Source organism: Vulpes vulpes, chromosome 2 (genome assembly GCF_048418805.1).
Source record: "Vulpes vulpes isolate BD-2025 chromosome 2, VulVul3, whole genome shotgun sequence".
Lineage (NCBI taxonomy): Eukaryota > Metazoa > Chordata > Mammalia > Carnivora > Canidae > Vulpes > Vulpes vulpes.
In genome coordinates this window covers 137,934,896-137,947,827 of record NC_132781.1, presented here as the reverse complement: position 1 = coordinate 137,947,827, position 12,932 = coordinate 137,934,896, and the positions used below count along the sequence as shown (strand labels likewise).

General features: G+C 39.1%; 1 pseudogene; it reads left to right on the top strand.

Moving 5' to 3' along the window:
* Positions 1 to 10,164: 10,164 nt before the first annotated feature.
* On the top strand, positions 10,165 to 10,999 carry LOC112929578 (large ribosomal subunit protein uL30 pseudogene; annotated as a pseudogene).
* The last annotated feature ends 1,933 nt before the right edge of the window (positions 11,000 to 12,932 follow it).

Genomic DNA, 12,932 nt, shown 5'->3' with positions numbered 1-12,932 from the left:
ATTGAGAGCCCCCGTTTTACAAAAATGGTAGCATGTTATACATTTTGTCCTGCATCTTGCTTTTTTTTAATTGAGCTTTTTATTTTTAAAAAAATTTTTTTTTAATTTTTATTTATTTATGATAGTCACAGAGAGAGAGAGAGAGAGAGAGAGAGAGAGAGAGAGAGAGAAAGGCAGAGACATAGGCAGAGGGAGAAGCAGGCTCCATGCACCGGGAGCCTGATGTGGGATTCGATCCCGGGTCTCCAGGATCGCGCCCTGGGCCAAAGGCAAGCGCCAAACCACTGCGCCACCCAGGGATCCCTTAATTGAGCTTTTTAAAGATAATTGTAGATGTACATACAATTATAAGAAATAGTGCAGAGAGATCAACATACTCTTTATCCAGTTCTCGATGGTAACATCTTGCAAAACTGTTCTACACTATCACGACCAAGATGTTGATATCGATACATTCCAGCCACATAGTTCAGATTCCCCGCTTTTCCTTGTACTCCCTTATGTGTATTTAGCTCTGAACAATTTTATCGCCTGTGCAGGTTCCTGTATTCCCACCACAATCAAGACATAAAACATCTGCATCACCACAAGCATCTCTCCTGGGGCCACTTATAACCATACCTGACTGCCTCCCAGCCCCTTCCTCATCCTGAACCCCTGGCATTTCTAAAATGTTGTCCTATCTTGCCTTAATTTTAATTTAAAAAAAATTTTAGGGATGCCTGGGTGGCCCAGCGGTTGAGTGTCTGCCTTTGGCTCAGGGTGTGATCCCAGATCCTGGGATCGAGTCCCGCATTGGGCTCCCTGCATGGAGCCTGCTTCTCCCTCTGCCTGTGTCTCTGCCTCTCTCTGTGTGTCTCTCATGAATAAATATAAAATCTTAAAAAAAAATAACTGGAAGCATATGGTAAGTAACCTTTTGGTATTGGTTCTTTTTTCCTAAGCACAATTTCCTGGAGATTCATCTAAACTGTTATATGTCTCAGCAGTTCATTCCTTTTGTTGTTGTTGTTGTTTTAAGATTTTGTTTATTTATTTATTTATTTATTTATTTATTTATGAGAGTGAGAGAGAACAGGGGGCGGAGCAGAGGGAGAGGAACAAGCAGAGTCCATGCCTAGCATGAAGCCCGACATGGGGTTCGATCTTACGACCCTGAGATCGTGACCTGAGACAAAATTGAGAGGGATGCTTAAGCACGTGCCCCTGTTTGTTCCTATTCTATTGCTGGGCAGTCTCCCCCAATATGGATACACCACAGTTTATTTATCTATTAGCCTGTTGGAAGATATCTGGGTTGTTTTCAGTGTGGGGCTCTTATGAATCAAACCGCTATGAATGTTCATGTACAAGTTTTGGTGTCAACAGAAGTTTGTATTTCTTTTGGGTAAATGCCCAAGAGTATAATTGCTGGGCCATATGGTAATTATATGTTTAATTTTTATAAGAAATTGGAAAACTTCCATTTTAACCACTTTGCATTCCCACTGACAACCCAGTTTCCTTGCATCCTTGCCAGTATTTGGTGTTTGTCATTACTTTTTCTGCACGAGGTAGTTTTATTTCTTCCTTTCTAAGCTGTATGTCTTCTATTTCTTTTTCTTGCCTTCTCCCAGTTTCGTCATTGTTGTTGCTTCACTAAAGAACATAACTTTCAGGTCATGAGATTTTTCAGTTGAGGATCTTCCTCCTTTTTCTTTTTTACTTTTTTTTTTTTTTGATGGGGGAAAAGTTGGTGACAAAATCAAGAGGTTCTGCAAATCTTTAGTATCAGTAACCAGTGTTTGATAAACATTATCACTGGTTTTCTTCAAAGAATTTCTTAATTCCTTTCATGCTATCAAGAGCATTATGCAAAAAAAAAAAGAGCATTATGCACACTGAATTTGATTCCTGCATCATTTGACTATTATCACTAACTTTACTTAATCTCTTACCTAGAATTAGTGCTGAATAAATAAAATTTAAAGTTAATAGTTTCAGAAGTATACCTTTGGCTTGCATTCTTTATCAATTAGCATTATCTCTATCAATAAAATTACTGATGGTTGGGCCACTGGGTGGCTCAGTCCATTAAGAGTCTGCCTTTGGCTCAGGTCATGATCTGAGTCCTGGGATGGAGCCCTGCATCAGACTCTGCTCAGCAGGGAGTCTGCTTCTCCTTCTTCCTCTGGCCCTCCCCTGCTGCTTGGATTCTCTGGCTCTGTCCCTCTGTCAAATAAATAAATAAAATATTTTTTTAAATTATCATGATTTTTTAAAAAGAATATAACTTAGATGTCCTATCAATCAGTAATATGAATCTGGCTCATTCTTTTTAATGGTTTCATAGTATCCATAGTAAAATTGCCTTAATTTATTTTACCAGTGTCCTATCAGTAGGCTTTTATTCGATTCTAATCTTTTGCTATTAGGAACAATATTCAATAAATATACCTGCACATATCTTTTCACACATGAACAAGAAATTAGAGGAAAAAGACCTAGAAATATAATTATTGTATCAAAAAGTATGTTCACTTTATATCTTGATAGTGGCTGAATTATCTTCCAAAGAGGTTGAACCAATTTACAGTCATATTCAACACAGTGTCTTCTCAAATTTTTAAAAATTTTGCCAATCCAATAGGTTAAAAAAGGATTTTGTTATCGTAGTAGCTGATTTTTTTAAATTTTTATTTACTTTTATATATTTTTAAATTTTATTTAAATTCAAATAATTAACATAAAATGGATTATTGGTTTCAGAGGTAGAGTTCAATGATTTATCAGTCTTATATAATACCCAGTGTTCATTCCATCACGTGCCCTCCTTAATGCCCATCACCCAGTTACCCAATCCCACCACACCTCTCTCCTCCAGCAACCCTCAGTTTATTTCCAGATTAAGAGTCTCTTATGGTTTGTCTCCCTCTCTGATTTTGTCTTGTTTTATTTTTTCCTCTCTTCCCCATGATCCTCTTTTGTTTCTTAAATTTGACATATGGGTGAGATCATGTGATAATTGTCTTTCTCTGATTGACTTATTTTGCTTAGCATAATATCCTCTAGTTCCAACCACATCATTGCAAATGGCAAGATTTCTTTTTTTTTAATGGCTGAGTAGTATTCCAGTATATATATATATATATAGTATATTATATATAATACAGTATATTATATATATATATATATATATATATATATATATATATATATCCCATATCTTTATCTCTTCATCTGTCAATTGGCATCTGATCTCTTTCCATAGTTTGGCTATTGTGGACATTACTGCTATGAACATTGGGGTGCAGGTGCCCCTTCAGATCACTACATTTGTATCTTTGGAGTAAATACCAGTAGTACAATTGCTGGGTCATAAAGTAGCTCTATTTTGAACTTTTTGAGGAAACTCCATACTATTTTCCAGAGTGGCTGCACCAGCTTACATTCCTACCAACAGTGTAAGAAAGTTCCCCTTTTCACCAACATTTGTCATTTTCTGGATTGTTAATTTTAGCCATTCTAATTGGTATGAGGTGTTATCTCATTGTGGTTTTGATTTGCATTTCCCTGATCCCAAGTGATGAGCGTTGTTTCATGTGTCTGTTGGCCATTTGTAGGTCTTCTTTGGAGAAATGTCTGTTTGTGTCTTTTGCCCATTTCTTTATTGGATTATTTGTTCTTTGGATGTTGAGTTTGATATGTTCTCTATAGATTTTGGATACTAGCCCTTTATCTAGTATGTTATTTACAAACATCTTCTCCCATTCTGTTGGCTGTTTTTTTGTTTCATTGACCATTTCCTTTGCTGTGCAAAGCTTTTTATCTTGATGAAGTTCCCAAGAGTTCACTTTTGTCTTTGTTTCCCTTACCTTTGGAGATGTGTCTGGTAAGAAGTTGCGGCGGTCAAGGTCACAAAGTTTGCTGCCTGTTTTCTCCTGTAGGATTTTGATAAATTCCTGTCTCACATTTAGGTCTTTCATTTATTTTGAGTCTATTTCTGTGTATGGTGTGAGGAAATTGCTCAGTTTCATTCTTCTGCATGTGGCTGTCCAATTTTCCCAACACCATTTGTTGAAGAGATTGCCTTTTTTCTATTGAATATTCTTTCCTGCTTTGTCAAAGATTAGTTGACCATAGAGTTGATGTTCCATTTCTTGGTTCTTTATTCTGTCCCATTAGTCTATGTTTCTGTTTTTGTGCCAGTACCATACTGTCTTGATGAGTACAGCTTTGTAATAGAGCTTGAAGTCGGGAATTATGATACCACCAGTTTTGGTTTTCTTTTCCAACATTCCTTTGACTACTTGGGATCTTTCCTGGTTCCAAATTTTAGTATTATTTGTTCCAACTCTGTGAAATAAGTTGATGGTATTTTGACACCTAGGAATAAATTAAAGAGGTTATGGATCTTTACTCAGAAAATTATAGAACATTTATGCAAGAAATTGAGGAAAACACAAACAAATGGAAAGATATTCCACGCTCATGGGTTGGAAGAACAAATATTATTAAAATGTCTATGCTATCTAGAACAATCTATACATTCAATACTATCCCTACCAAAATACCATCAACTTATTTCACAGAGTAGTTGCTGACTTTTAAGATGACTTTTAAAATGATATCAAATTTAGGGGAGCCTAGGTGGCTCAGTCAGCCAAGCATCTGCCTTTGGCTTGGATCATGATCTCAGGATCCTGGGATTGAGCTCCCTGCTCAGTAAGGAGTCTGCTTCTTCCTCTCGCTCTACCCCACTCCCAACTCACGCTCTCTCTTGTGCTCTTTCTCTCTCTCAAATAAATCAAATATTTTTTAAAAATGAAATCAAATTTATACAACTGAAAAGTGACTTACCAAAAATAGAAGAGTACTACATGATCTTTTCATATAGTCAGATAGTATTACTATTTTTTATTCAAGCCAATTCCCCAGGCTGTATTTTTTATTTTTTTTCTTTTTAAAAAAATTTTTTTATTGGAGTTCAATTTGCCAACATATAGCATAACACTCAATGCTCATCCTGCCAAGTGACCCCTTCACCCAGTCACCCTAACTCTCTGCTCACTTCCCCTTCCACTATCCCCTGTTCATTTCCCAGAGTTAGGTGTCTCTCATGTTTTGTCACCCTCACAGGCTGTATTTTTGAAACAACGAAGGGCTCATTACACATTTCTCTCATGTATATGGAGGGAGCTTTAACTGAGAGACTTGAGCAGATGGTATATGCCAATGAATCAAGCTATGTCTTTAAGGAGTGTGTGGTCCAGCCACAGGGTACAAATAGTTATTTGTAACATGGTAGGTATCACTGTCTTCCATGGATACTCTCTCTATAGTTCAGATTAAAAAGGCAAAGGCATTGAGGCATAAGCAAATAAGCTTGTGGAGTAAGAATACCAGAAATTCAGTATTTCTAGAGGGCCAGGCAGAGGACTCAGCCACAACTTCAAGCAGGAGCCCAGTTAGAAGCAAAAATTTAAGCTTTCTCCTACAGGCTATAGGAATCATTGATGGTTGTGAGGAGAAAGTGATCAGATTTGCATTTTAATTGCTTACTTCTTCCGAATTGTGCAAGCTTGGATATACAAGTACTTAGATAGTTATGCCCTTTTGGTGTGCCTAAAATACTTCGTAGTAATAAAGACCAAATGTGGTTATACATTAAAATTTCATCTAATTATGTCCTTGCCGTTTGTATTAATAACTACCACAAACTTAGCAGCTTACAACTGCACCAAGTTTGTTAATGTTTCAGTTCTGGAGGTCACAAGTCTGAAATGGGTCTCATAGGGTTAAAGTCAAGATGTAAGTGTGGCCTTGTTACTTCTGGAGGCTCTAAGGTAGAATCTGTTTTCTTGTGTTTCCAGCTCCTGCGTTCCTTAGTTCATCGTCCCTTCTCCATCTTTAGATCCAACAGAGCAGCATCTTGAAACCCCTGACTCTCTCTGTGGCTTCACTACATCACTTACAAAGATCCTGGTGTTTACACTGGGTTGACCCAAATCATCCAGCATAATCTCCCCATCTCAAGGTCAGTTGATCAACAACCTTAATTCCCCTTTGCTATGGAACATATTTCCAGTTTCTAAGGACTAGGTCCTTGATGTGTTTTGTGGGGGCCAGTATTCTGCTTACCATGCCAGCCATCCAAGATTAAAATTTTTTATTCAAATTGTGGTAAATGAGACATAACATAAAATTTACCATTTTTCAGAATACAGTCAGTGAAATTAAGTACATTCATGTTGTTGTACAACCATCACCACCATCCAGTTCCAGAATGTTTTTATCTTTTCAAACTGAAACTCTGTCCCCATTAAACATTAATGCCCCCTCCTCTCCCTTCCCCCCTCAGCCTCCTCATGCCCTCAGCCCCTGGCCACCACCATTTGACTTGCTTTCTCTATGAATTTCACTACCCTAAGTGCTTTATCCAACATTTATTGAATACTTGCCATGTGCTAATCACTTTGCCACATACTCTGATTCATAAGTTAATTTTCCCTGATACTTTTTTCTTGGCTTTTTATTGCAAAATATTCACACACAGAAGAGTTAAAAGAATTGTATAATGAACAACCAACCATATACCTAGTACCCAGATTCAAGTAATTGTTAACCTTCTGCTATATCTGCTCTGGGTGTGTGTGTATGAATGTGTGTGTGTGATTATTTTGCTGATGCATTGTATGGTAAATTGCAATCATAATGACACTCGATTCATAACTACTTCTGGAAGTATCTCTTAGAAATCACAACATTTTTCTACATAGCCACAATACCATGATTGTATCTAACAAAATTAACAATAATTTTCTAAAAATATTGTCTAATAGCCCATGTTCAAGTCTCCCCAGCTGTCCCAAAAGCATTTGTAAATTAGTTTTTTGAACCAGAAGCCAGTCAGGGCTGACTTATTGCCTTTGGTTGCTATAGTCCTTTAAATCCACCCATCTTTCTCCCCATATCACATTGACTTTTCAAAGAGCCAAATTCTGTTCTAGCCATCTATATAGAGAATTTTATTTTATTTATTTTATTTATAAATTTATTTTTTTATTGGTGTTCAATTTGCCAACATATAGAATAACACCCAGCGCTCATCCCATCAAGTGCCCCCCTCAGTGCCCATCACCCAGCCACCCCCACCGCCCACCCACCTCCCCTTCCACCACCCCTAGTTCATTTCCCAGAGTTAGGAGTCTCTCATGTTCTGTCTCCCCTTCTGATATTTCCCACTCATTTTTTCTCCTTTCCCCTTTATTCCCTTTCACTATTTTTTATATTCCCCAAAGTCTTCTATAACTTTAGTAGCTTAAAACAACTATTTTTTAATTTTTTAATTTTAATTTTCAAAATATTTTATTTCTAAGTAATCTCTACATCCAACATGGGGCTTGAACTCAAAACCCTGAGATCAAAGTCCCAGGTGTCTCTTAAGACAACTATTTGTATCTCACAATTCTGTGAATCCTGAATTTAGGCAGGGCTCAGTCAAGGAATTCTTCTGTTTCCTATAACATTGACAGAAGCCATTTGCTGGTATTCAGTTGACAGATGGACTGGACTGGAGGTTCCAGGTAGGCTTCATGTTCATTTTTGCTGAGCACCTTGGTTGGGGTGGCTGAAAGGCTGAACTCAGCTCTGAGAATGCCCACCAGAGTGTGTCCATGGAGCCTCTCTAGCATGGTGGCCTCAAAGTGGTCAATTTTCTGGTATGATGGCTCATCCATCCAGGAACAAGTGTTTAGGTAAACAGGACAGAAGCTGCATTACTTTTTAAAAAAAGATTTTATTTATTCATGAGAGACAGAAAGAGAGGCAGAGACACAGGCAGAGGGAGAAGCAGGCTCCCTGTAGGGAGCCAGATGTGGAACTCGATTCCAGGACCCCAGGATCACATCCCAAGCCAAAGGCAGACATTCAATCACTGAGCCACCCAGGTGCCACTGCTTTACTTTTTATGATCTTGGCTCAGAGTCACAAAGCATCATTTCCATCATGCTGTGTGGAACTAGTCACAAAGCCCACCGAGATTTAAGGAATTTGGAGCTATGCCTTAAAAATTGCCATGAGAAAAAAAAAAATTTGCCATGAGATCACTGTGCCTTCCAGCAGCCACAAATTATTTGCTTTTCTTTCACTCGCAAAATACACTCTTTTCCAGGATTTCTTTAAAATCTCATCCCATTATGATATCACGATCAGGCTCTTCAAGAAATTACTTTCCTTACCTAGGTTCCTTGTGGAACTTCTGTTGGACCACATCCTTAGGAGTACAAGCATACCTCAGAGCCATTAGAGGTTCAGTTCCAGACCACCCCAATAGAGCAAGTCAAATGAATTTTTTTGGTTTCATAGTGCGTGTAACATTTATATTAACACTATACTCAGCCCCTGTAAAAAAAACAAAAAACACTATACTGTAGTCTGTTAAGTGTGTAATAGCATTGTCTAAAAAACATACTACCTTAATTTTAAAATATTTTATTGCTAAAAAAATGCTAATCATCATCTGAGCTTTCAACAAGTCACAATCATTGATCAGAGATCACTGTAACAAATATGATAATAAGGAAAAATTTTGAAATATTGTGATAATTACCAATATGTGGCACAGAGACATGAAGTGAGCAAAATGGCACCAATAGACTTGCTCAATGCAGAGTTGCCATAAACCTTCAATTTGGAAAAAAAAAAAAAAAGCAATCTCTGCAAAGCACAATAAAATGAGGTATACCTGAATCAAAAGTACTGTTGTCTAACTGAGAGGAGCTATAAAGCATGCCTTTAAGATTCTCAGAGAGCTGTTTGTGTACCTGAGCAGATTATGAAGAACTATCTTGTCTTTCTGAGGTCATAAACATACATCTTACATTTAGGTACCAGATTCCCCCCCACCCAAACCATGTTTTATTAGTTGATGCCCTTGTAAAATGGTCCACATTCTTTTTTTGTATCTACTTGTTTTCTCTTGGTGTCTTTTTAACTTTTTCTCTTAGCACCCACCCCCCCACCCCACCAACCCAACTGCCATATTTCCTGCAAAGTCTAGAGGCTTGATTGGATTCAGGTTGGAAGCCTAGATGAGTCAACACACATATTGCCTCTCTACAGGCACAGAAACTGTTCCGCGGTTAGTGCATTAGATTTGATCACTTCCATATGGTGGTGACTAGCAGATCTCTCCACTGTAAAAGTTCACTTTCCTCTTTGTGATCAGCATGTCATCTGTAGGGTGATACTATGAAAAATACGGAATGCTTCACAAATCCATGTCATCCTTGTGAGGATCCATGCTAATCTGACACCCTCCCAATTTTACTCTGTGCTATGTAAAGGCCAGCAAGCCCTGGCCTTTAAGATTAAATGAGGTCATAGGAGTGGTCATAGTACTGGTATCCTTATAAGAAAAGGAAGAGAGGGGCAGCCTTGGTGGCCCAGCGGTTTAGTGCCACCTTCAGCCCAGGGCCTGATCCTGGAGTCCCGGCATCGAGTTCCACGTCAGGATCCCTGCATGGAGCCTACTTCTCCCTCTGCCTGTGTCTCTGCCTCTCTCTCTCTCTCTCTCTCTCTCATAAATAAATAAATAAAATATTTAAAAGAAAAGGAAAATAGGGGCACCTGGGTGGTTCAGTGGGTTAAGCATCTGACTCTTGACTTCAGCTCAGGTCGTGATCTGAGTTGTGAGATTGAGCTCTGCATCGGGCTCTGTGCTTAGCATGGAGGCTTCTTTTCTCTCTCCCTGTTCTTCCCCCTATACTCTCAATCTCTCTCTAATTAATTAATTAATTAAAGAAGAAGAAGAGGAGGAGGAGGAGACAGCAAGGATGTGCATGCGGAGAGGAAAGGCCATTTGAGGACACAGCAAGAAGGTGGCCATCTGCAAGCCAAGGAGAAGAACCTTGGAAGAAACCAACCCTGCTGACACCTTGTTCCTGCACTTTCAACCTCCAGAACTATGAGAAAATTATCTCTTGGTTAAGACACCCAGTCTGCAGTATGTTGTTATGGTGGCCCTGGCAAACTAATACAGGTCTTGGAAAACATCTAAGATTTACTGAGGAGTTTAGAATTTATTCTGTAACCAGTAGGGGGTGATTTGGGTTGAAAGCTGGGAGTAACAGGATCAGAGGAGGAGGAGGAATAACAGGAACAGGAGGATCACTGCCACCTCTTTTTCTGGCTGGAACCATGGAGGGTGCAGAAGAGAAGAAGAAGGTTCCTGCTGTGCCGGGAACCCTTAAGAAAAAGCGAAGGAACTTCGCGGAGTTGAAGATCAAGCGTCTGAGAAAAAAGTTTGCCCAAAAGATGCTTCGAAAGGCAAGGAGGAAGCTTATCTATGAAAAGGCTAAGCATTACCACAAGGAATACAGGCAGATGTACAGAACTGAGATTCGCATGGCGAGGATGGCAAGAAAAGCCGGCAACTTCTATGTGCCTGCAGAACCCAAGTTGGCATTTGTCATCAGGATCAGAGGTATCAATGGTGTGAGCCCAAAGGTTCGAAAGGTGTTGCAGCTTCTTCGCCTTCGCCAGATCTTCAATGGCACCTTTGTTAAGCTCAACAAGGCTTCAGTTAACATGCTAAGGATTGTGGAACCATATATAGCATGGGGGTACCCAAACCTGAAGTCAGTGAATGAATTGATCTACAAGCGTGGTTATGGCAAGATCAACAAGAAGCGAATTGCCCTGACAGATAACACATTGATTGCTCGATCTCTTGGTAAATATGGCATCATCTGCATGGAGGATCTGATTCACGAGATCTATACCGTTGGAAAAGGTTTCAAAGAAGCCAACAACTTTTTATGGCCCTTCAAATTATCTTCTCCACGCGGCGGAATGAAGAAAAAGACCACCCATTTTGTAGAAGGTGGAGATGCTGGCAACAGGGAAGACCAGATCAATAGGCTTATTAGAAGGATGAACTAAGGTATCTACCATGATTATTTTTGTAATCTAGTCAGTTAATAAATGACTACTTTCAAATAGAAAAAAAAAAAAAAAAAAAAAAGAGGATCACTGCCAGAGAAGTACAAAGGAACTTTGGAGCAAGGAGAGGTAGAGACAGAGAAAAACCGGCCGGGAGGGATTTTAAGAGTATGGGTGGGAAATGATGAGGGTTCAAACAAAGGCAACTGGACAGACAAAAGAATGGTAAGAAGGTAGAATCAGCAGTGTATTGACCAGCTGGACATGGGGAGCTGTGAAAGGAAGCAATACAGAATCCTGCCAGCTTCTTGATTGGATAGTGATTGTAGTGCACATTTATGTTTCCCACCTAGCTTCCTCCATCCCAAAAACACTCTAGAATTGACCCCAAATCTTCCCTATTGTGCAGCCCTTGTGCTTTGGGGAAGCTCACCCTATCTCAACATTAATGGCAGGCTTTTACTGACGTACACTAATTAGCACATGCCATTGCTCTGGGTAGTTTTTGGTTCAGGAGTGAGCATGTGATCTAAACATGCAATGGAGGTGAGTGTCAGAACTCTCAACTGAATGTTCTCCCCCACTGGACAAGAACAAGGAACTTAACTGGCAAACATCTTGTGACCCCAGGGGAATGAGCCATAGACTAGAGCTGACCATGTGCTGAGCAGAGCAAAGATAGATCCCCAGAGACACCTTCGGGCTGTTGGATCAACTGACCATGAAGTCCTGGACGCCCCAGTCATGGAGTCTAGAAATCCCCTGATGTTTAAGCTGGTTTGAATTGAATTTCCCTATTACTTGAAAGATAGATACAGATAATCAGGTGAATTGTGGAGCCATTAACTGGCATATGCAGGGAAAAGGAGGGGCTGGTTTGAAAGGAAAGAAATTTCACCTTGAACTTTCACAATCCCACCTCTTTGCTCAAAGTTGATTCTTGGGTCTGGAACGACCCTCTCCTTACGTTTTTGGGCCTGCTAACAAAGTCCTCCTCATACCCAGAGGCCCCATTCTTATGCACCTTCCTTTGTAAAGCCTTTGTGAATCCCTATTAGGTCCAGGTCAGAGATTACCACTCTTTCGTAACTTCCGTAATATTTTGGACACAGTTCTATTATACCTTTTATCATTTCATGTTACTATTTCCTCCACTGAGCACCAACCTCCTAAACAGTCCAGAACATGTCATATTCATCATGTCCACACCATAGCCCTGCAGCATTTGAGCATCTTGAATAAATGATAGCTATTCTTCCCCCATATTCTTCTCATACTAATGAAATTCCTTGCCACTCCACCCACTTTGGACTGAGGTAAACTCTGGCTATCAGATCATGGATTAAATTATATAAAGATTACTCAAAAAAAGATGAAAATATAGGAACAAAAGGAAGGGGTATTTTTATGGAGCTGGGAACACAGAAAAAGAAAAGTTGGATCAAATGAGTACCTTGATTATAATGATGTGATTGCTGTTCCTTTGCCAAATTATGAGGGTGACACACACACTGAATCTCTCTGGATGTATGAGATGGGTTTACAATGTCTCCTAGTACTGCTGAAGACTGTGGGAAGAATCTAAAATCGGCACTACCCACACATAAGGTCGCATCATGCCTATCAATTTATTTTGATATCATTGAAGGCGTTTTGGAGCAGTGCTCAAGAAATAGCTCAACCAAAAGAACATTTAAATTTAAATTAGGTAAAAATGAACTCTAGTGATTTAAATCCATTAACCTTACATAATAAAATTTCAAACATAGTACTGTAATTTCAAAATATGAAAAAAAAAAAACCTTTAATGATTTGAACTCAGAGGAGATAAGTTCTATCTGAATCTTTGCAGGAAAAAGTTGAAGAATACCAGTTTGTCCCCTCAAGTCCATTTGGAAATGTGAATTGCTAGCGAGGCAAGTATAGCCACACCTAGTTTGATGATGATAATAATGAATGGATAATAATGAATGATGATAGCCATTTAAAAAGATTCAGAGTCCTTGCTT